Source organism: Calonectris borealis, chromosome 3, assembly GCF_964195595.1.
Source record: "Calonectris borealis chromosome 3, bCalBor7.hap1.2, whole genome shotgun sequence".
NCBI classification, from domain to species: Eukaryota; Metazoa; Chordata; class Aves; order Procellariiformes; family Procellariidae; genus Calonectris; species Calonectris borealis.
This window is the reverse complement of record NC_134314.1, coordinates 65,392,700-65,417,775: the sequence shown is the minus strand read 5'-3', so window position 1 is coordinate 65,417,775 and position 25,076 is coordinate 65,392,700. Positions and strand designations below refer to the sequence as shown.

At 40.3% G+C, this 25,076-nt stretch overlaps 1 protein-coding gene across 11 annotated transcripts in view; it reads left to right on the top strand.

Annotated features, from left to right (window-relative positions):
- MAP7 (microtubule associated protein 7) overlaps positions 1 to 25,076 on the top strand; it is a 124,880-nt gene that overhangs the window by 20,809 nt on the left and 78,995 nt on the right. The window lies entirely within an intron of this gene.

The following is a 25,076-nucleotide window of genomic DNA, read 5'->3' as shown; positions in this document are numbered from 1 at the left end:
TAAATGATAACATAGTATTCATCAGAGCTGTCCATGTGAGAACAAGTGCAGTATTTGGTTACTGTACTTGCAGAACAGAATGCTTGTTAAAGTTGCAAAAAGATTGGAGTTCAATTTAATTTAGACAATTCTCAAGAAAGCTTTATATAATAAGAAACACCACTCATGAAAGATTGATAGCAAGCAGTGGAGTTCCTTCCTTATTCACTGTTACCGCTGAAAAAGTAGTGGCTTTAAAAACCTTGAATTGGAAATAGGATTCCAATTGTGGGAAAAATACATGTAAAAAGAATGTAGGTTTATGGTAATTTCTTATGGGAGAGAGAAAAACCTGGAAAGTGATAGATCTGTCCAAAGATCTTGAAGTTCTCTGAGGTTTTGTCGCATTCTTCTTTTTTTCCTGAAAATATGCAAATAATACTCTTTCAGGGAGTTTATACAGTAACATGCTATTGAAATAAGATGACAGCAAGAAGAAATGGACCTCTATGCCCTATCTTTACCGCATTATGCATGCCTGGGTAGTACCATGTTTTTATTTTGCAGTGGAAAAATGAGGCAACAGCTAAGCATGTATTTTTAAAAGAAATATGTTGCAGTTAGATCCCCTGATGTTTTTGTGGTTGTGGTGTTGTCAAGAGTCTTGGTGCTCTTGCTCCTGTTTGCAGCTGTATCCATTCACTCCTTCAAAGTTGCCTTTGTATCCAGGTATGTAGAAGTCTGGCTTTATTTTTAAGAGAAAACCTTTTGCTTGTCAAATCGAACTCCAGAGAAATTAATGAGCACTGGCCTAGTGCTGCGTCTGTCCATGAGCAAGTGATGATGGAACTCTATTCGTTACCTAATTTTTCTTCCTACACAGACTCACACATACGTACATTCTTTGCTTACTCAGCTACCCATAGAGTACTTTTTGTGCTTCCCCCCCACCCCTGCTTCTTTAAATTCAATCTGTACTTTACAACTGGAGAACTTGTTTTTCTGGTATTTGAGAATTAAGAGTTCTAAATGAAAGCATCTCAAAAGAGTTTTGTATTATTATCAGAAGCCTCTTCAGTAGTGATTTGTGTTTTTTAAGCCATATTAAGGAATTATTTAAACCAATCTACCCAACCTCAGGCCACAACAGCAATGTGCTAGGAGAACAAATGCCACAATGATTGATGCAATTTGCTCTATTTAATGAACTGCCGTCACTCACTGAAGGTGCATCTCAGTGCACTGTTTTTGCAGCCAAGCACTACTTGAAACTCATACATATGAGTTTCACCTGCATTGAGTTGAAGCATGGTATGAGTAGATGCTGATGTCTGTGGGTCAGATCTGTATAATGAAGGTGAGGGAAGCTATGGGCAATGTTTAATAAGCAAATAAAAATGCAGATGAAACATCAGAAATGAAATTAGGGAGTACTCAAAAACTTGGGCTTTCACATCTTGTTGCTTGAGGCAAAGTGTTTTTCTCTTTTAGAAGAGTGGAATTGCGTTTACCAAATTCTACACAAAACTCCCATCTCATTGGCTGTCATAGTCAAACCTATAAATCACTGAATATCCAAATTGTCCCAAACCCCATCTTGGTGATCTGTATGTATAGATGTAGCGTAACTGCTTAGTCAAGCTCAAGGTAGGAATGATGAGGGATAGCATGCAGATTGTTTAAATTTTTGTTTTATACTGGCAGTTTCAGAGGAGAAGCATTTGAATGTTAGCTTCACTTTCTCCTTTAAATGATTGACGTGCTGATAATGGCTAGAGTAAACAAAGTTCCAGTAGGCGGGTCACTGCAGCTTAACCTGGATGCAGGTTTCTCCAGAAAGTAGAATTTGCATCCCTTTACTAGAGGGCAAGACAGGTGGTTTGGGGCAGGCTATGCTGGTGGAAAGCTGAACTGCTGTGTCAGTACTGACACAGACCTGTAGCTGCTCTGTGTGTGTTTGTGCTGGGGAACTGTTGAGTTGTTTTGAACTAGAATAATACCTTCTGTAACTTCAATAGGATGATGGTACAAGATTCTTCCTGTCTAACTGTTTGCCAGATTAAAAGTCCATTGGAGTTTTTGTTCCCTTTTATTCATGCTGGGCAAATAGATTATCTTCTAGTTGTTTCAGATCTGTTGAAGCCTAGTTTTGCTCTCTAGCTTTATAGAGGCAACACAGTTTTTCTCCAGGATTAGCTATGCTTCTGTAGATTTGAGTTCATGTCTAATTTAGAGTTTATCTGTGCAGGTGTCAACAAGAGGAAACTGGGTTTGGAATTGAGTTTGAGCAAATCAAGCACAGGTATCTGCTGAGACTGGTGAGAAGCAAAATGTGGAAAGTAGCAGAGATTCCAAATCATAGAAACCTTCCAGGTGATGTCCTTCACTTAGGAATAAAAATTTAGTTAGCTGAAGCACTCTTCCTTTTCTGGTACTAGTGTCTATACAGCTGGCTTCAGGGAAAGCAGGAGTTTCCTGGTAGAAGTCATAGTTGTGGATTTACAATTGGTCCTTAATCTCAGTAAGTGGTTTTCAGAAGCATGTGTTGGAGGCCAGATTTACAATCAACTTGGAAGAGGAGGCGAAAAGTCAGTTTGCTTCAGATTTGAGAGTTACACAAAACCCTCAACAACCCAGGAGAAATACTCAAGGTACTGTGGAAGTCCCAGAAGGGACTCGATGTACTTACAGACTGAATTTTTAGTTTGGTTGCTGGCCACCTGCTCTTCAGTCTTTATTTCTCTTGTTTAATACCGCTACAGTCTGAACCTCCAGTCGTGCCTACTAATTGGCCTAGTCCTTCACATGGAGGTTGATTTCCCACCCCCCCACGCCCCCTCAGTCAACTTCCTTCTGGGTCTTCCTCTTGCATCTGAGGCAGACATAGGAACAACTGTCCTTCCACAATCTGGCATGCCATGTACAACTGCTCTCGGATCTCTTCTGTGATCTGCTGATTTTTTTGTTTAGCATGGGAGGGTTGTGCAACGAGGCTGGTGCCACTACACACCCCTGCAGCCAGAAAGTACTCTGGCTGGTGGAATTTTGTCTTCAGAAGAGCCTTGCTGCAGCCTAGTGCCATAGCCACCTCCTATTGCATGGTATGCTGTGCTGGAAATGTGCTCTCTTTCCTTATCAGGAACGGGGATGCCTCCTGAAGGATCTGAGGATAGTGGATGATGCAGAAAACATTAAGAATTTTTATTGTCTGTGTGCTACGAGACAATGAGGAAAAGGAGTGAAGAAGTAACATATGCTTTCAAAAACATTTCTGCAGGATGCCTGCATTCTAATTTAATTGATGGGAATATGATCCTAGTACTGATGTCTTGGGCGGAGACAATCTGACTAGTTGAAAGTCCAGTGAAAGATCCTGGACCTAAAAATCTCATAATGTCTTAAAACATAGAATCTTAGAATCGTAGAATCGTTTAGGTTGAGAAGGACCTTTAAGATCAAGTCCAACCATTAACCTAGCACTGCCAAGTCCACCACTAAACCATGTCCGTAAACACCACATCTACACGTCTTTTAAATACTTTCAGGGATGATGACTCAACCGCTTCCCTGGGCAGCCTGTTCCAATGCTTGACAACTCTTTCGGTGAAGAAATTTTTCCTAATATCCAATCTAAACCTCCCTTGGCACAACTTGAGGCCATTTCCTCTTGTCCTATCACTAATTACTTGGGAGAAGAGACGAACACCCACCTCGCTACAGCCTCCTTTCAGGTAGAGGAGATGAGGTCTCCTCTCAGCCTCTTCTTCTCCAGACTAAACAGTCCCAGTTCCCTCAGCCGCTCCTCATAAGACGTGTTCTCCAGACCCTTCATCAGCTTCGTTGCCCTTCTTTGGACATGCTCCAGCACCTCAATGTCCTTCTTGTAGTGAGGGGCCCAAAACTGAACACAGGATTTGAGGTGCGGCCTCACCAGTGCCAAGTACAGGGGGACGATTGCCTCCGTGCTCCTGCTGACCACACTATTTCTGATACAGGCCAGGATGCCGTTGGCCTTCTTGGCCACCTGGGCACACTGCTGGCTCATGTTCAGCCAGCTGTAACCAGCACCCCCAGGTCCTTTTCCTCTGGGCAGCTTTCCAGCCACTCTTCCCCAAGCCTGTAGCATTGCATGGGGTTGTTGTGGCCGAAGTGCAGGACCCGGCACTTGGCCTTGTTGAACCTCATACAGTTGGCCTCAGCCCATGGATCCAGCCTGTCCAGGTCCCTCTGCAGAGCCTTCCTACCCTCGAGCAGATCAACACTCCTGCCCAGCTTGGTGTCGTCTGCAAACTTACTGAGGGTGCACTCAATCCCCTCATCCAGATCATTGATAAAGATATTGAACAGAACTGGCCCCAAAACTGAGCCCTGGGGAACACCACTTGTGACCAGACGCCAACTGGATTTAACTCCGTTCACCACAACTCTGTGGGCCTAGCCATCTAGCCAGTTTTTTTACCCAGTGAAGAGTACGCCCATCCAAGCCATGAGCAGCCAGTTTCTCCAGGAGAATGCCATGGGAAACAGTGTCAAAGGCTTTACTGAAGTCCAGGTAGACCATATCCACAGCCTTTCCCTCATCCACTAAGCGGGTCACCTTGTCATAGAAAGAGATCAGGTTAGTCAAGCAGGACCTGCCTTTCATAAAGCCGTGCTGACTGGGCCTGATCACCTGGTTGTCCTGTACGTGCCGCGTGATGGGACTCAAGATGATCTGCTCCATAACCTTCCCTGGCATCGAGGTCAGACTGACAGGCCTGTAGTTCCCCAGATCCTCCTTGCAGCCCTTCTTGTAGATGGGCGTCACGTTTGCTAACCTCCAGTCAACTGGGACCTCCCTGGTTAGCCAGGACTGCCGATACATGATTGAAAGTGGCTTGGTGAGCATTTCTGCCAGCTCCCTCAGTACCCTTGGATGGATCCTATTGGGCCCCATAGACTTGTGTGTGTCTAAGTGGTGTAGCAGGTCGCTAACCATTTCCCCTTGGATTATGGGGGCTTCATTCTGCTCCCTGTGCCTGTCTTCCAGCTCAGGGGGCTGGGTACCCAGAGAACAACTGGTCTTACTATTAAAGACTGAGGCAAAGTCTTAACATACTGTTAAGTGTGCTGAAGAGGCTTGGTTTTTCCATTCTTGAATTCCAGATGTTTTTTCAGCTTCATTTTAAACTCCTGCACAGGCAAGGTTTATTGTAGAAGTGCTGACAGAACTTGATTCACGCTGTTGTGTCTTAGTGTACAAAGCTATCTTGTTTCTCAATTCTGCTTCAGAGAGCTTTTCAGAAAGCTGTTTTGGAAATGCAGGTTTATCCAGTTACCCGCCCTTGACATGAGAAGTCATCCTTTTACGCAGCCTATTCTAGCTTTGTTTTTATCCTTTTTCAAAGTCAGTTTTCTCATTGCCTGCATGTTGACTAATGCACTGATGAAAATTACAATACTAAATTTTGGCTTGTGTGCTAAGACAGCATGAATGACATCAAATGTGTCTGAGCTGTTTTTGAAGAGAGAGGTGTGATGTCAGTGGATTTCGCACTTGTTTATACTTCTGAGTGCAGCAGTGGCAGTGTGGTAGGAAACGAACTGCTGAACCTTCTTGCCTGTCATTCCTTCTTAATTGTAAGAGCTATTTCATTGAGGAATGTGCACCCCATCTTGGACATGCAGTCCACACAAACTCTAGACAATGCTACTTTAACATTTTGTGTGCATACCCTTTCACTAGAAAAATGAAAACATGTTTACTTCACTCTCTTATGCCCTACAGCAAAGGAAGAAAAAGTAGTTTGTGTTTAAAAAAACCACCAAAACAAAAACAAAACAAAAAAACCCATACCAAACCTTCTCCAGCCATCTAGCTATGCTAAACGGCTGTGTTTAGTTGCAGTTGCAAAATAAGAGGGTAAGGGGGTAAAGAAAAAGCAGATGGCAGTTGCCGTCTGTAAACCAGAAAAGGACAGCAACAACCAGCTGTTGAACGAGGTATTGGCAATAAAATCAGGCTGCAGACCAAGCAGCTTGCGCTTGGGTTATCAGCATTTTGGTATGTTCTTACACTTCCAGTCTGTTTCTTCTGAAATATTCCATAATATATGTATTTACTTTTGTGCTAGGATTTTTCTTCACCAGGTTATTCTCAAGTTTAAGAAACACAACTGTCAACTAGTTTGTGTTCGGGGAGTGTTTGTGAGCCTCACTGTCCCTGTGGGTTACCTGGATTACTGCTTGTAAACCACATCTTAGATGCTCAGTGTCACTGAAGATTGTAAGCAGAGTAGCTTGGCTTTTCACTGCAATATGTTAACAAATCTTTCTAGTCAGTAACTGATGCAGAACATAGGAAAGCAATATAATGAAGACTGTGATGCTGACACCATGGTGGTGCTTATGGATGCCTCCTTTTTCTGTTAGACTTTTGTTTAATCACCATCCTTACAGATTTCATTTGTTTGTGGCATCTGCATGATGAGCAACATTCCAAGGCTGAAATATTTAAGGTGACAGTATGATGGTTTGATTTTCCTCTCTTTAGAAATGAAGACAGCATCTCCATGATTACCATGTGTTGGGAGTTCTGAATAGGCTTCTGACCCCAAGGTTTTCGGAGGTGGTGTATGCTCATCTTAGCTCTGCAAACAGGCCCTGCTATTGCCTGGCTGTAAAAAGAAGTTCAGTGTGCCTTGCTGCTACTAGCAGTTCCCTTTCACACTCAGTGAAGATTTAGCTTAAATTTTGGGAAAGTGCTGTTCTTTGGTCTTTCTCTTCATACTCCAGGCTTTGATTATGGAGTTTTCTTCAAGTTGTCCTATCTTTTCAAAAAGATCTAGATAATTGCCAGTAGCAAGCTCTTATCACTAATCTAGTCCCAGATGGTGAGGCTGTAACTTTTTGCTATAAATCAAGGCAAGAAGGTTCTGCTGACGAAATGTGGAAGTCTGCAGGCCATTTTTTAGTGGAGATCTCAGACAGAGATACTTCAAGATGTCTTTGACCTCTTTTGTTTGTGTGTGGTTTTTTTTAAGTAGGGGGAACAACAATATGACCTTGTAAACTTGACCTGGTAGGTCACCAAAAGCTTTAAGAAGGAGGTCTGTGTTAGTGAGAAAGGTTACCCTCACTTATTTGTTAACCTTTCACTCCTGCTTGCCCTTGTTGTGTCTCTTAGGAGTGTGGTCTGACACATTGCAACCCGTAGTCACATAAGCAGATGCCTGCTCTTGAAACCATGTAAGCTAACATAGCTTTAAAAAGAAACAAGCTAGGGAGCAGCCTGGTGAGAAGGTTTACTTTTGTATTTGTGATGTTGGTAACATCTGTTTTATCAGTCCTTAAAGAGAGCCAAGATATTTCTTATAATGATGCTGTAGAATAGTTGAAGTGAGTTGGTAGAGTTACTGCATACTGATAAAGGGGATGTTCTATGGAGTAAGCAGGATCCAACAGCTGTAATTCAAAGTAAGATTTTGAGTTTTTCTCCTTGTAATGTGTGTCTCTGTGGGGGTCTATTTACTTACTTTTTAAAACCTTTGCTCTTCCCCATTCTCAACCAGTTTTCTGCCACAGAATATCCAACCTGACCTGCTCACTTGGGACTGAAGTAGTGTGAAAGTACACAGAGATAGGAGGCTGGGAGTGAGTGAGAGCCACAAAAGTCAAGAGAAGACATGACAATGTAAATACGGAGGCATGTTCTTCACTCGAAGGCTTGTTTTTCATTTTTAAAGCAACTATCTTCTGAGGTTGGTTATTGGAAAACCAGTTATTGATTAACAGACCTTCCGAGACCTGTGTGGCAAAGACTGCCTTTTTTCACATGAAAATTCTTGTGACTTAGAGAATAACTAGTGACAAATATCATGTCTAGTAACATTTACAGGAACAATCTCTGTTTCCCTCTCTGGGGAGGGGAAACTTGTTTTTGCAGGACATCCTGACAATAGTGATTATAATGAGAGCTTTCCCATCTGACTCAAATATTTCAGGCTGTGTAGGGATTATTGAATATTATTCTGTGGAAAAACAGCCAGCCAGTGAGGCTCTAATTACTTATGACTGAGCAACAGTGCACCTACTTCCTATTTTCTGCAGTGTTTTCTCCCTTTTTCTTGTTGCAACTTCTTTGACCTTGTTCTTGAACGTTCTTTAGATTAAAACAACATTAATTATATACTCCAAAAGGGTTTCATATGTAGTATAACATATATATGTTTATGATATACATATATCACAAAATTCTTTTTTATAGAATGAGAAAAAAATGCTTTGCCTGTAAACCTTTTGAGAAGACTTTGCTACTTGCAGGTATTAAAAGATGTTGTGAAATCACTGTCTGCATATGCTTAAACTTTCGCTCTCTTTTGCGCTTTCGGATCTTTAAATGGGAAAATCCAATGAGATCTGGCTTTCCTGTTACATAATACTCTGTTGTGCAATTCTAAATGCTGAAGCCACCTTCCAAATACCTTTATTTTGTGCTGCTGCAAAGCAGTGCAATGCTGGATTATGTTTTATGCTTTGCTTTTTAAAGGGGGGAAAATGAGGAGAATAAGAAGGGGTATGTTGGTGTCCTGCATGCCTTCAAGATTAATTGGGTCTTTCTGCTGAAAGAGAAGTTAATTTGTGTTGGACACAACTCGCTGCTGAGTAAGTAGAGCATTGAAGCTTATGTTTAATCAGCGGTTTCCCCTGTGCTGTACTCTCTGTGACCTGGTTGGGAAGGGCTAGCATGGGTTGTAGCTGGTCAGAGTTGCTCAGGCACTGATGCTTGCAGAGTAGGGCTGTATTAATAGGCCACTTGCATAGCATGTTGGTTGTGGTCCAGTGAGCTGTGCTTTTTGTGTGCCAATAGAGCCAAAAGCTGTATGTGCTGAGGTGCTGCTGGCCAAGCAGATGGCAATGGAGATTGCCTGCCACAGTGATTTGCTGAGCAGGTCTGCTGCCACTGCATTGGATTACCAATTTGTGGATTTGATGACATGTAGATACATCAGTTGTTACTCTTTTAAACAATTTGAATTTCTGTTGGTAAATGTTGTAGATACGGTGCTGCCCAGTCAGCCTAGGAAATCACAAATAATAGATCACAAATTTTAAAGTATTTCCATTCCCTGTCACACCCAGGTAAGGCATTACCTTACTATAGTGTGGTTTGTGATTTTGGTGAAGTATAGAGGCTAAACTTTTCTCATCAGTGGTGTTTGTGTAAGTGTTCCCACTGTCTGTGGGTACCTTTTGGGGGATGTCTTAATGTCTGCTGATCCCCAAAGCTTTCTACAAGCAAGGATTGCTACTGCACCAGTGTTTCTAATCCTAGCCTCTGTGTCAAAGTAGACAGCAGTGCTGTGGTGAAGTGCTTAGGGTGAAAGTTGACTTTTTTGACATGAAGGGAAGCTTTTTTCCCTGTATCTGCCCTTATGCAAGTAGGGTACTACCCTTCACCCACATACTATAATAGAGGTGTATTGCAGGGCATCGTTGACAAATATTCCAGTTTTGAAATCTGATTATTTGAGAAAGAAAATAGTGAAGTATTGCTAAGACCTTCCCACATCCCCAGGTAAATAAAGTAGGAACACTTATCTATGGGGGAAATAGGGGGTCTTTTTTGTTTTTAAAGGGCCATTGTCTCTAAACAAATACAGATGTAAGCAGATTACTCATGCCAGCTGGAGTGTGGGAAGAGTTACACTATAGATTGCATCACAAGCTTTGGCAGAATGAAACACAGAACTTGCAGACAGTGATTCTACATCCTGTTCTTGCTCTGTTAAGTCAAGTATTTCCCTTCTAAGAGAGTGGGAAAAACCCTGCTAGACTGTTGCCTGCAGTAGTTAACTCTACAAATCGATGAACACTGAATTTTGTAGTTTGCTGTCACAACTGGAAAGATGTCCCATGGTATCATCTGGAGCCCACCTACTAAAGGACTTAAGTACTTCAGTTTATGAGCACTGAAAAGCTAGACTTCACGTGTGCTTTTTTCCTGTAGTCTTTAAAACCTCTTCCAAAGGTCTTTTAATAAAGCCCTCTCTGAACAGGAGTTGAAACTGAGAATTAAAAAAGTGTATGAGGAAAAAACATGGCTAACTGACCTTGAAGTATTTAAAATATTGCATGGGATAGTTGCAGCTGAATGGTTTGCTCTTTTCAGAGTTGCAAATGCTTTGCACAACTGTAATCTTGTCCTATGTATTTGTAACTCACGGGTAGTGTAGAACTAAGTTTGTTATCAGAAGAGGTGCTATGTGTGGGAATGTTAAAGTCTGTTTGGCAAGAAGATGCACGGTAAGACTTGTACAAAACCATTAAAAGGGCTGGGCCAACTTTGTCCCTGTTGTAATTCTTCTGAAGCGTAGTAAATTGAAAAAGTAGTGAATTTGATCTCCTGTTTTCAGGCTTAGAGCACTTACATTTTTGGTAATGGACTGAAAGCACTTATTGCCTTGTTCTGGATCTTTCTGGCTTTATTGAACTGAACCACATTTTGCAAGTAAACAATTAGTGGTCTAATTCTTGCTTGAAAGAAATAACCATACAGTATCCATTTCAAAGAATGAGACAGCTTCCAAGGACAGGCATAGCTGTAGTATCTGAAGCTGCCTTGAAATTGGTGCGAGTTTCTCATCAGCCTTTGAATCCCAGATCTGTTTATCTTCTGAATTAATGATGGGTCTGTACATCTTGCTGTCACATTCAGTTATATCTCAAAATAGGAGAACTATAAAAAGTTTTATAATTTTGCACTAGAGTAATTACTTTTAAAAAATCCTTTCTTGAAAAGTGGGAAATTATTATGTTATTAGGCAACTTGCAGAAAGGGAGTTTGGAGCAGGGCACTTGTAAAATGGTCTGAATCATCCCTCCCCTCAGACAGGGCTGAGGCATGCTGGCAGGACTGCAGGCAGCGCTGCTCCTGCACAGCCTGCTATCTCTTGTATGGAAAAACAAGGGGTTTCAGTTCTGAAGCACCCAGCCTGCTACTCACCAGAGAACAGGCCTCCACAGGATTTAATGGGAAGATAGGTTAAGAGTGTCTGGCACAGGGAAGAAAAACATTATGAAGAAGAAGTTATTTTTATTTTAATTGTATTTTTTTGTTCCTGAAATTTTGCTTTTTCACACTTCCTGTTTATTTGTTGAAACTTACTTACCTGGGCTTCCCAGAAGATTGCACTGTCTGTTTATTTGGAGTAGTGTCTATTTGTGTGCCATCTAGCTCTTCTGACTTCTTGTGCTTCAGAGTTTCCCAAAGATCAAAGCTGCATTTATGAGAACTGGAGAGACATCGTGTTGGACTAGGTCCAGATTCCTTGAGTTTGTTCTTATGCTATTGGCAGTAAATGCCTAGATTGTTCTGCAGCCATGCTATCAGTTTGCTGCGCTGCTTAAGCTGTGGGGACCTGGCACTGGATTCTACTAATACTACTGCATTCATTTTACTGGAAACAATGCATCATGAATCAGAGAGAGAGGTGTGTTAAAATGATGGATTGTGAATGTCATCCAGTATGTATAAAGTCAGCACTTTCAAACACAAAAGCTAGAAGTGACTGTACTGATGCAGTTAGCCTGTGCCTTAGAGATAGTATCACAAAAAAAGTTAAGTGGTACACTCAATTCTTTCATGTGTGGTCTCTGAAGTCTGAATTATTTAATGGTGAACTGGTCCCAAAAGCTATTGGCTAGCTTTGGAGGCTTGGGAGACATTTTTGGATTTGTGTTTTTTCTTTTTTTTTGTGGCAAGTACTTTAACTTGTGCAAATGAGGCTGCTGCTTTAAGACTAGGCTTTGGCTGCAGCTTACTAACTGCCTGAAATAACACTTTGGGGAGTAATGAGGCTACCTGCTCTCACTAATGAGTTAAATACTAAACTGCTGCATGGTTGTTCAGGCTCTATTCACTGTTCCAGTAATTGCTGTGTTTGATAGTGTGGCTCTGTTTTGTAAATCTTCACCAAATTCCTCAGTGCAGAGCTGTTTCTTCAAAGAGTTGCCAAACATACAGCTTAGCTAAATGTAGAAGAGGCTGTTCTTGCCATAGCATTTTGTTTGCTAGGAGAAAGGAGAATAGCTTGGAGGAAAGGTGCATCCAGCACACAAGGTGCAATTCCTGACAGTTCTCACAGAAAAGATGTGTAGGTGTGTAGTCACATCTAGATACAGATGTGCTTATAACAAAAGTGAATGGATAGTGTTTCAAAAGGGTACATGTATACCACAGATACTGTACAGTAGTTACACGTGTAACATTTTGTGACACTACACTAAAACACTATTTTGGAAAATGTGTGCATTTCCTAAGGAAAATGGCCTACCCCCTGAACTGTTAGCTGAAGTTCCTGTGTCTTTCCAGTAATAACATCCTAGTGAAACCAATTTTAGCTGCTGTAGCCTGCATTTGTAGGAAATCCAGAATGATGGTAATAAATATAAATATTTTTCTTTTCTTAACACTATTTAACTGCAAATTACGGCACTTAAAGCTGCTGGGTTCTGCCCGTTTTCATTCTTATTAAGGAAGCTTACATACACTGCTGCTTAATGCTAACTTCTTGTAACTGAAACTTGTCTATTTTTGCTCTACAGTGGAAGCTGTAACTCTCCTGACAGCCTCCTACTGAAGAGTGTATCATACATCATTGCTTAGGTACATAAATGTGTGGAATAACTCTCTTAAGTTCTCTCCTCCTCTAGCATGCTGGCTAGGAGGGAAGCAAATCTGAGACTTGAGTGAATTCCCTCATAACCATATTATTAATCAAAATAGCTGATTCTTTTAAAACATAGGATTCCGTGGATATAGGCCTAACTGAAATCCAAATGTGTGCAATTATATAACACTTTACTGTAGAAATACTTGAAACCAAACTAGCATCCTAAGGCTCATAACAGCATAGTTGAAGCAGTTTCTTTGCTAAAACTGTATAATCAAATGTGTAATTATGGGTTAAAAAAAGATTATTCTGCACATTTGGGTCACGTTGTTGGGCACAGAGGGCTTTCTTCAGCATCTAATGAAACCTCTTGGACTACCTGGGTCATGTACAGGCCTTGTTCCTGGCAAATGGCTCAAGAGGACTCGAAGAAAGATGTGTTGTTCCTCTTCCTGGAATGGGAACCGTGGAGCACTTCTGGTGTCTGCCAGCCAATTACCCTGCTGTTCTCTTCTTCTGGCTATACTTTGCCTTATGCAGGTTGTTCCAGGACAGCCATGGAAGTGATTAAACTTTCAAAAAGGGTAGAAGGGATCTTTATGTTGTTCTTCTTGGTCTTAAGCAATCGCACTCAGCTGTTTTCAGCAAATGCTCTTTGGAGTTTCAGGAGTGTTTTCAACATGAAAGATCTGCTCTCAGAGTACCAATGCTGTTATTTAATTGTTCTCTTTGGTGATTATATACTAGCTTGCTCTTGAGTCTGAGGACATTGCCCTGTGCGTGCAGTTGCAGGCCTGTACGATACAGGGAAAGGAGGCAAATAAACCTTTTTTAGGGAATAGGATAAAGGAAGGACAGGGCTTACACAGTGGGCCAGGAGCAAAGCCAACAGTACAGTCAAGGAACCCTGACTTCGCTTATTCTCATGCCACCATGAACATTGACTTCTACAGAAAAAACTTAGGTTGTGTTATTACTGCTATGGGTGGAGGGGAAAAAAGGAAGTACCTACTTGTTCAGATTTTCAAGAGCTTTTTCTGTTAATGTACCAAAAGAGTTTCATGAGGACATTGAATCTACAGTGGGAACATGCGTCTTGTCAGGAGAGTTTTCAGTCCCATAAATGTCATTGCCTTCTGGTTACCAAAAAGGAAGCAATAAAAAAATATCGATTTATGTTTTGACATGTAAAGAATGGGGGGAAAAAAAATTAGTAACTCTGTACATGTATGATAAATAACTGGTGGGCTAATTTATTATGGAGACATTTCTAGACACAAAGGAAAGAGTGACACTTCTATTTGCAGTTAATTCAACAGGATTATACAGTTCTTACAAATGTCAGTGTTATACACTCAGAGGTTGGGGGACCGAGTTCCTAAATACTAAGCTATATATAGTAGCTATATATATATATATATGTATATATCAGTGTCTTCTGATTTAGTACTAGTAGACTGAAATATGATGAAAACTTCACGTGGACAAAGTTTCCTACGTTTACAATGTTTTTAAGATCTTTTTATACTCCTTTAAAAGGAGATGGAGTAAAAGTCTTTATTAAGACTTGGAAAAACTGTTCTAGCAGTGGATTTCTCTTTTAATATATAAATTTAGGGTCATATTCCCTGACAGTGGTCAATGTAAAGCCACAATGAAGCAGTCCAGGGAATATAACTGATGATGAAATCTCCCCCAAAACTGTTTTTCTACTGCTGTTTGACAGCACTGACTGAATTATACTGTTTTCAGGCAATTTTAATATTAAGGGCCAACCTGCTTAAGTTTTCCTCCTTAGGATAGGCAGCATAGTATACCCTTGAATTTTTCAGGGGTGGTTTGGTTTCCTGGCACTTGCATTTTTTCCCCAAGCCATCTCCCTCTTTGTGAAGACAGGTTAGAGCAGAAACAGCTTGCTGCTTTTACATATGTGATCCCCTAGGCATACAATAGCCTTGTCAGAAATGCAGAATGACAGGAGCACCAAGTCTTGCCTGCCACTTGAATGATTTCCCTTTGTTTCTCTTTTCTGTTCAATGCTTTCTGTGCTGAACCTTCATAGAAATAGGTCTAGAAAGTTAAGCATCAAGCTGTAGCAGTAGTTTGCTCACTAAATACTGCACTGCTATCATGTTACTCCTTTTATAAGGACTGTGATGATGTAGGCTAATGTTTACACTTTAAAGGTTGATGACTGAAGTTTAACATGTGGGACTCCAAGACTGTTTTAGAGGGCTAAAGAGAAGTCTCCATCCTTTCTGCTCCCCATTGCATTGATCTCGGGGGGGGGGGGGGGGGTGGAAAAAGAAGAGCATAGTCTTGAGTGGTAAGAACAAGCTGGTAGTAGGTGAGCTTTTTTAAATGCTGGGTGGTTCACAGGCTATGTAACAAGGCCCACCTGCAGAGTCAAGCTAGTTAGGGGTGCAGGGTGTGGGCAGAGATTGCTCTTGTTTTTCTACTGCTCATCTGGCTAAAGGTGAAACCTTGCCTGCCAGTTTAGGGCAATCCTCTGCTAATCTGGGGAAATCCATTTTGTCTCGGTCAGTTGATACAGGCAATGATCTCTTCACTGAGACTGAGCTTTCTTGCTTCAAGAGGTAACTTGGGGGATAGCATTAGAAAGAGAGACCACTGTCCTCTCCACTGCAGAGATTGAAATGCGTTAGCTCTGGTCACACTCAGTATTTTACTGAGAAACATACACTTGTCATTGTTCCAATACATCAAAAATCTGTTGAAAGGAAATGGCTGAAGTTTACGAAGATGACTCTTGGATGTCACTAGCTTGCTAGTCCATTTAACACCTTACATTACCTATTGCTACCCACTTTATCATGGATAAGTGTGTTTTGTATTTGTTATTGCAGTGCTGTAACACTCATCTCCTTCAAGATGCTGCCTTCTAACATGCTGAATGGAGTGTTGGGGTGGTGGAGAAAGATAAATTGCGAATTAGCCTGAAATTTGACAAGGGATTTGAGGGGGCGATCATGCTGAGCTGTGATTGATCTTTGATCCCTCTGAACACTTAGCACAGTGATCTTAACTTGTTTAGCTCTCCCAACTTACAGTATTTTACCTGATCTAGGAAAAAAAAAAAAAATCAACTGTTAGCTTTTCCTAATCTCTGCAGAAAGAGAAGAGTAGGACACATTTAAAAAATAATTGAGAAACCAAATAGGGGAAAGATGTATCAAAGTGTGGGACCGTACTCTTGTAAAGTCAAAGTGTCAAATATTTCATGTTTTTGTTTTTGGTTTTTTTAAAAGTACCTTTTTCTTTACCTGACCTTTTCATAGAAAGCCTGTACCAAGTTTTTTAATACACCCTTTTCCTGTTATGTTTTGTGTATATATATACACGCATTCCAGCTCTGCATGGAAATAGCTTTCAGATGACTCTCCTTTTTAAACTCGGCTAAATCATGTTTATTAAAAATTAACTTCGAGGATGGAAATTCATCTTCCTCCCTCTTTTCAGCCCTGGCCTATTATGAAGGTTAGTGCCTAACCCTTTCTTGCGGCAGGGCGGCTCAATCTTCATGGCCTAAATGTATCTAGGGCATTCTGCAGCAGCTGTAGCACACTGTGTGGCTATTTTTGGCAATGTAGATTTTGTCTGGCAGTGCTAAAGAAGGATGGCATATGCTCGGTGTATACATGCTGTGCGTGTGATTGATTTAAGAGTGAATAATGTGGTTTGGTTAAAAAAAAAAAAAGTATATGCATTTATCGGTATTTAAAATAAAAGCTCTGTGTAATGCTACAACCTGTACAAATTTAATATGCTTGACTGCATGAGTTTTCATTTTCTCTTTTTATGTAATTTTATGCTCAGTGGACTGTGCATTAGAAAGTGAATTAGCAAGTTAATTTACCCTACATGTCGGTGGCAGAATAGCTTTTACCTCCTCGGGCCGTGTGATCTGAACTGCAATGTGAATGTATCAGAATACACAAACGCTGCTTTTTATTTTTAGAACCATTGTAGTGGGGGGTTCTCTCCTTAGGTTTTTTACAGTCAGTATCAATAGGGTGGTTTTGGACATGTTCTGAATGAGCTTGGTTTTGTTTTTGTTTGTTTTCCATATGTTATGTGCAGTACCTCAAGGGGATCACTTGCAGAGCAAGTTACCTGCTCATCATCTGAACAAGGAGGATAGAATTAATTAATAATAATTAATCTTTAGTAGTCATAATCAAAGATAATTAATGCTTACACTCTGTTTTGAGTTTGCAACTCAAACTACACAGTGTTTAGCAATCTACCTCCCTAATATTCCATAAAACCTAGTTGCTTCAGGCTTGCAATTTCACAGGAAGAGCTCTAGAGCCTTAGTTACTGTTTCTACCACAGGGTAGCCAGGTCCCCCAGCAAAAATTTGGGCCCAGTTGTACCTCTTGTGGGGCTGGAGGAGAATGTTTGCATCAGAACCAATAATTTGAATAAATGAAATGCTAAAAAGAGCTGAGAATAGAAATGTTTTCGTCTAAAGATAGAGGTCTAAGTTGTGAGAGGCTAAGTGGGGTTAGCAATCCTGGGGTTATCATTGCTACGGTTATATGGGAAGGCTCTGGCGGGACCAGATGCTCAATCCTACTCTCCCAGGCTCCCTGGCCATATCACAAGGCTGTTTTTCATGTTGCAGCCCAGGTTTGACAGTGGTGACAGGAAAGAGCTTTGACTTCTGTGGGACTTTTTAAGGTCACGTGGATTGGCCAGCATGCAGAGTGGGCGGAAGATGCCCTTGTGCCACGCATGAATAGAGTAGTTGTTATGGCTTAACAGATGATTATTGTAGAGCCACAGTGTTTATAAGCTGTTGGTATTGAAATGGGAGGTCTAACGGTGGCATCATCTTGTTGGTGTGACAAATCTGATTTTAATTACTTTGTAACAAAATTTATAATGAGGGAATTTTAGAGGAGAATTATGTTTGGTCATATTACATAGATGTGTTGAATTTCAGAGGATAATTATGTTTTGTCATATTATATAGATGTGTTTTATATCTTACAGTGCAAAGTAAAACATGACATAGAAAACGTGATGTGACACTTGCACGGGTATTTCTTAAAGTCTGGATTGAATGCGCTATTGGCATTATTTTTTTTTTTTTTAGGATGGGGGAAGTAATATAGCAGTTGCTGTTAAGCTGCTAGTAACTGATTTGCCATAATATTGGGCAAAATATTGACATTAATGACCATACTGTGCTTGTTGAAAGATTCATTTGTTATCAAACCAATAGACACACTTTAAGAATTACTTGATGTCCAAGAAATGCTAAAATGCCGAATAGTATACCCAATACTAAAATCTTGGAAACACCTAAGAAAACAATCTGCTTATGTACATATGCAAAAATCCTTCACTAAAACCAAGGTCCCATCTCAATTTAGTTTTTTATCTTTAAATGCTCTTTGAGTTTTTTAGTATTGCTGTTACTGACCTTTGCCTAAGCTTTTTTGAAAAGGGGGGCAGGGGACCACAGGCAGTAGTTTAAACTATTGAAGGACTGTCCAAGGCAAACATGGAGGCTCTACTGTCCTACTTCTCTGTTTTATTTGGAAGCAGGTTGGAGCTGACTGACCAAGGCCTCCCTCCCAGGCAGTGTGTTTTGAAATAGGAAGTGGGGCAGTGTGGTAGAAAGCTGCCAGCACCAATAACCGGTGGCTTGAGCTGCTTAACAGAGGCTAAGCCCAAATCTATTGACGCAGAGCATGGGGAAGTGCTCGGCAGACTTCTCCCCCCTCCCTATCCTTGCATATAATCTCATGATGCTGTGGCTGTGACAAACTCCATTTTGATCAGCTGTTGGGCCAAATAATGATGAGAGCTGGTCAGATTTGACCTCAAAAGGGTATTTTTAATGGCATGCATTTTTGAGGCTTTCTGAAGCTGCACCTTTTCCTTCCGGGACGCCGCCTCCTTTCTACTCCAGGTTTGCATAATTGCTGGCCTGAATTTTTTTAAATGTAGGATGGGAGACTGAAGTCTTGCATATAGGGTGATATGGATAATGCTCTGGATTCACAGTAGACCTCTGCAGTGCAAATGAGTGTACGGTACTGAATATAATGGATGAAATAGGTAAGCACCTCACTCTTAATATTTCCAGAAATAATCCTTTTAAATGGCTTCCCAATTAAAATTTGTAAATGGAAAACACTATTATCTCTAGCTGTGGGATGCATGTAGTGTTTTCCTTTGTACTTTTACTTTCTAATTAATTGTAAAGAGTCTAACGTGAGGCAAGGGGTTGCAAAAGAGTAATCTGTGAGTACACTGATCTTTTGGTTTGATTTTTTTTTTTTTAAGATACCTTATCACATTGAATGTTTTATCTTTCTTCAGTATCTGCTGTTTATAACTAATTCACTATTGATTGTTTTCCAAAACACCAGATTTCTTATTTGAATTCTTGGTTGTAAGTAGCCATACTTTTGATATATAAAGCAGTTATCTACTTGCTCACAACATCATTCAGTCTAATTAGTTTTAACTTCAAATTTGCAAGACTGATAGAAACTGAGGATGGTAATACACAGAAAGGAAGGGGCCTGTTTGTCTGTAATGAAATTTTTTACATAAGCTAGGGACTGCAGTTGCTAAAACAGCTACTACTTGTGGGATTGGGATGTTGCATTGTAGCAACTTTGGTATTAGAATGCTTCCTTTCCTTCATCCGCCCTAGGCCAGACAACTGGAGAAAGATGTTCTGCGGTGTGCAAGTTTTGCGTGAGGAGTTATTCCCCAAATGGGGAATTAGCAGAGCTTTTGTAACTCTTAATCTCTTTATTATTCAAGTTTGAATGTGCAGAGCATGAAAACAAGAATATTATTTTGTGTTTTCCTTTCTATCTCCACTTAGTTTATTTTCTGGTGACTAAACCCAGCAAAAATCATTAAAAAAAAAAAAAAACAACAACTTTCTGATGAAGATGTTTTATTGCTGTCTCATTTTGTCATTCAGCATTTCCATTTTCCTCTTCAGTGGTTGCCTGCTGTGCTTACTCTGTAAACTTTGGGTTATGTTGTGTGGGTGTCTTTTTTGTTTGCTATGAACTATCTCTGAAGTAATAAATTAATTGCTTTTTTCCTTTGCTATAAGTGCTACTTAACATACCTGGAAGTAGCCTAATGCTGAATAGTAGCTTGATGCTATCGTGCTTTCTACGTGCAACACCCTCACCTGACCCTTATTTTCCCCTTATGGTGTTGGCAGCTCATAGTCCCCATACAGAAGATGGAGAAAAGCCACATCTCTGTATCCCAGGTGCCAGCTGCAGCAGTATTTTTTTTTTTTTGCCTTTTTTTTTTTTTGACCATTGGTGTCTGGCATGTTGAGCTCTAGAGCTAACATGGAGGGGTGGAAGCCAACATATATCCTGCAAACTGAGGGGTCAGTGCCTCCAGATGTTGCCTTATGTTGTGGTGCCTGCCCTGGCACACAGCAGCGATTGATAGGTGCTTGCTCATCATACGGTCCAATTCCAGAGAGCACAGCACAGGTTGCATGTGCACTGCACTCGTTGCACAATTAGAGGTCCTAGTAAATGTTGCCTGATTTGATGTCTGCAATTTTCATTTGCTTAAATCGTGGCTGTCATGCTGGGATTGTTCTGAAAGAGGATTGAGTGGAAAGTTCTTTAATCTCCAAATCATGTTGTGAAGTTATGACAATGAATTATCTGGGGTTTTTTGAATGTATTAGTTAAGTGGGGCAAGTGAAACTTAGTACTCCTGGAAATAAAGAATTGCTAGCACTATCTGATGGCTTACTACTGTACATGCACACTTAACTATTTTCCCTGATGGTTACAAGAATTTCTCTTTTTTTTTTTTTTTTATTATTCTTGAGCTCAGATTGCAGGCTTTTTCTTTTGGGAGTGTGGAGGATTTAGGGAGGGGAAGGCAGGCGATGCTGAGCTATGTAGTAATCATGAGGGGAACAAGCAGTAGAAGTAAGCTGAGACCACCTACCCCACTATAATTTCAAGCATAATTGGGAACTTCAGATGTGAAAGGCTGTAGCTTTAGTCTGTTGTATCATTGCCAAAATCTTTGGAAATTAAATTAATCTGAATTATTAATATTGGTTGCAAAAGCAGTGGAATTCTGCAGCTATCAGATAATGTTGCAAAGAAGAAATGGAAGTATAATGTAATAAGAAAAACATTATTGGAGGATGTGAACAGAGATGGCATTTTGGTATAAAGCCTTGATTGAATGAATTGGTAGAAAACAAGGCAAACCTTTAGGCTGTTACAACTTATGTTGATATGATTTCTTCAATGGGTTATTTTTAAAAATAAACAAACATGATGGAATTGCCAAATTAAACAGGGAATTCCTATATTTTGGGGCTATTTTAGTATAAAAGAAAAATATATAGCTGGTATCAAATTCTTCAGTACTTACAATGAGAGAATACTACAAAGTGAGTTTTTTTGACTTCTCTTGCTATTATCCAGTGCTGTCATGTACTTGTAAGCAGTGGTACAAAATCAGAGCTGCTACAGTTTTTAGTGACCAATATTTGTTAATAGGAAACAAAAGCAGAGGCTGTATAAAATGATGCAAGGGGACGGGGCGGGGGCTTGAAGTAGCTTTTACATTTACAGGCACATTTTTATATGCATCTCCTAAGCCTTCCCCGCCCCCCGGCCTCATTGCAAAGCAGATCTGTATTAACAGAAAGATGGCATTGAATAGGGGCAACTGAAGGTGCCATTCCTATGAAATAGAAGGTTTGACTGTTTTTCATGACTTTTCAAAACTAAGGGTCATATAATGAAGTGTAACTTCACTTGTGTCCTTCCTGCTTGTGGTTATCCTGCTTGATATTACTAGGATGAGAAGCCCATTATACATCTCCAATAACTGAACAGCCTGTCTGATCAAATGGGAATGATAATGCTTCTTTCCTCTCGTCTCTTTTTTTGCCTACAAAAAAAGGTGTACAGATTCCTTGGTCAAAAAGCAAAAAAAAAAAAAAAAAATTACAAACGGAATAGTCACTGAATTGCTGCTTATTCTGCCTATGGAGATAGGATGGAAGTAATTTTTTCTCATGTATGCAGAGCAAGTCCCAGCTCAGACAGAAAGCAGATCTGTTTTGGGTATCTGAAGCAAAAGAACTAAAATTACCGAGTTTTTTTTCTAAGCAGTAAAAGATTTGAAATAGTCATGTTGCCCAGCAACAAAACATCTTGGAAAAAGACATTTATTCATCTGCATAAAATGAGTGCGCAGCTTGTTCTTTGAAAGCATGCAGTAAATGCATAAAGCAAAATGAGACTTTCAGATTTGGTAATAAATCTTCTTTGGAAAACTTCAGCATTAAGTTGTCAAAAAAAAAAAAGCTTAGTGTTTTAAGTTGTACCATTTTGGAAATTATAATTATGCTATTAAATGAAAGCCTGAGGGTAGCTGAGACTTAGCTAGTGACTGTACATGCCTTTACTTTAGTCATGAAAAACAAATGTGGAGATGTTAATAAATGGTTGCTACTTGTACTTCTACTTTTACAATATTATGTTTCGGGTTTTTTTAAGATGTCAGAGGACATCAATAGGCACGGCAGATTTACAGGGTCATGTAGCTTTGACTTTCAAGCTTAGGTGATATTTTTAACACAAGGTAGCTGAAAAAGCATTTGAAATGACTCTGTGCTATTTTTAATGTGTCTAGCACTTTAAAAAAAAATCCATATAATCCTCTTGAAACAGATGGCTACAGTGAGTTAAAATCCCACGCTAGGATTTGGGCTTTTACCTGGTGCTGAAACCAATGTCATGACACAGGGATGTATCACTGAATTCGGAGGCGAAAACCTATTTCAGAGCTGTGGTTTGGGTTTTTTTCAGTTTATGCATTGTACGTATCTCTTTCTAGGCTATATTGGAATATGAAAGTTGGTGTTAACTAACTGTTCCCAAACTTTTCTTCCGTGAGGGAAGAAAGATAGGAAGCTAAATTCTTTAACTTCAGATCCTGTAAATATTTGAACTGCCTGAAGGCAAGATTCAAACTGAAGTTTTTATTTTAACTGTATGTAAGGATAACCCAAGGACACTTTAGGGGATAGGACTGAGGCGAGGTGGACGATGTTGATATTAGTCTTACCTAGAACTAAAGCATGCTTGCTATTTCCTCTTTTTTTTTTTTTTTTTCTTTTTAAGCAGGACATCTGGTTCTTTTATCTATAGAACTACAGTAGTGTCTCTAGAGATGGTGACAAAGCATTGGTGTTCTTGTCCAGATAACAGGAAATAATTTAATATAGCTAGTGACTAATGGAAGAAAGGCATACTATTTCACTGTGCTTGTTTCCTGCACTTTTTTAATGGTAAAAGGAGGCAAATGAGTGGAAGGTTAAAATGTTGACACGCGTTTAAGTTTTTACAGTTAAGTCACTCAGTAGCTAATATCTATCCCTGGTGAATTCCAGCAGTTAAGCAGAGATTAATTTGAGCCAACTAGAGGCAGAAGTAACAGTCTTTCCTCAGGTTAACATCTCATTTGCACAAAAATGTATTTAAACTTAGCAAATACAAAAACCTGTTCTGACTCTTCTACTATCTGTTTATAAAATACGTACATTTCAAAGGAATACATTCTGTTCAGCAGTGACAGGAAGAGCGCAGCCCAAGTATAGCCTCAGTGGGCACTGCCCAGCTACTCCGAGGATGCACGTGCGCCACTGTTGTTCTCTGCCATCAGTTCTCCGCAGGAGTACTCAAGCATTTGCGTGAGAAGTGCCTTCTCACTCAATTTTGTTACCAACTGCAGCACTCAAGGGGCTGAAATTGTGTGAGTATTGACAGAGAAATCTTAAGTAGCCTGGTAAGCAGGTAAAGAAAGGACCTGAACTGTGGGGTGGTAAAGCTTGTTTTTTAGACATAAAATTTTAACGTGGTCTCTTGAGATGCATTCCAAACTTCCTTATGCTCCCCTAGTTATCACAACTCAGTGTAGGTCCTTCCTAGCAAGTTGAAGGACAAAATGTATACTAGAATATGGAAGATTTTCAAGATATGTCAGAGAGATTCTTCACTGAAAGCTGAAGAAGTCCTTGAAGCTGGTAGCTCACAGTACCTGGTGTTTCTAAGGCTCTTATTGCAAAGCCTACTTTAGTGTTCTTAGTTTATTGCTCTAATACCTGCAAATAGCACTTGGAAAAGACAGCAAGCATATAAATAACTAGTTTATTGATGACACATTAAAATCTGGCGTCTTCTTAGTGAGGCCATACGCATATGAAAATATGTCTTAATATTCTGGGAGTGTTTCTGCCTCCTGATAAAATTAGGATAACTCTGGGCAATTCTTAAGAGGGCATGTAGGAGGTGAGAGCTGACTTTGAAGATGAATTCACTCAAGAAGCTGAGTTTCTCTGGACTTCAGTGACAGGTTGCTGTTAGGCCTGTTGGCACATGCTAGATTTAATCTTTAAAAAGCTGGTGATGTGACAGTCAGATTTTTCACTGCACTCTACTCGCTTTACTGAGAAAGCATTTTGGCTTGGTGACATGCCCCTATTCTCAATTTCTTAATGCTGCTTCAGCTAGACTACTGCATCGAACTGCAGAGCAAGCAAAGAGCGCATTAAGAGGGATATTGGGACAGGGAGTAGGAGGTTTGAATGTGTTATATCCATTAGGAATGTCCTGAACGAGAAGTATTGCTGCTGGGCCTGCCAGATGAGTAGTTCAGAAACTAGGTTATTGTGAAATAACTTGGTACTGTTGCAGCCACCGATTGTTTGTGTGCTTTTAGCTGAGGAAAATACAGTGTATTTCTGCTCAAGTGTGCTGGTTTTTTTGTGCCATGATAAATACAACATCTCTGCTGCTTTAATTGATACTTACAAAGGCAGAGGGGTACTGGTAGTCTTATGAGGACAGATTTGGAGGGGGCACTCTAGCAACTTTGTCTAATTAAATCATAACCAAGTCTTTCCCTCAGCTATACGAAATGCAAATGTAGCTCATAATCCTGCAGACTTTAATAGCCTGACTGCATACATGGAAGCAAAGATGATATTTCTTAGGACTACAGCAGACCAAAATGATATACCTAAACATGACCTGTAAACAAGGCTGTGACACTCCAAATGGTCAATGAGTCTTAAGCCCTTTCTGTACTTGCTGCAGCTTTCACACAATGGCCAAGTCAGGCCTGGTCCCCCAAGCCTTGCAGCCAGCGTTAGCAAGCTGTTTTTGCTTAATGGAACTGTGCCCCCAGACTCCCACGGGCTTGCAAACTTGTGCATGATGTAGAGCCTTCTGTGTGCTAGTGTGACCTCGTTCAGTTTGTCAGACTGGAGCGGGTGGTCTACCCATGATTTATGAAGCCTGTTCATCTGTCCTGGAAAAAACCGTTTTACCGATTCTATCTAGTCATGATGAAATATCTACATCTGCAATTATAGAAGTA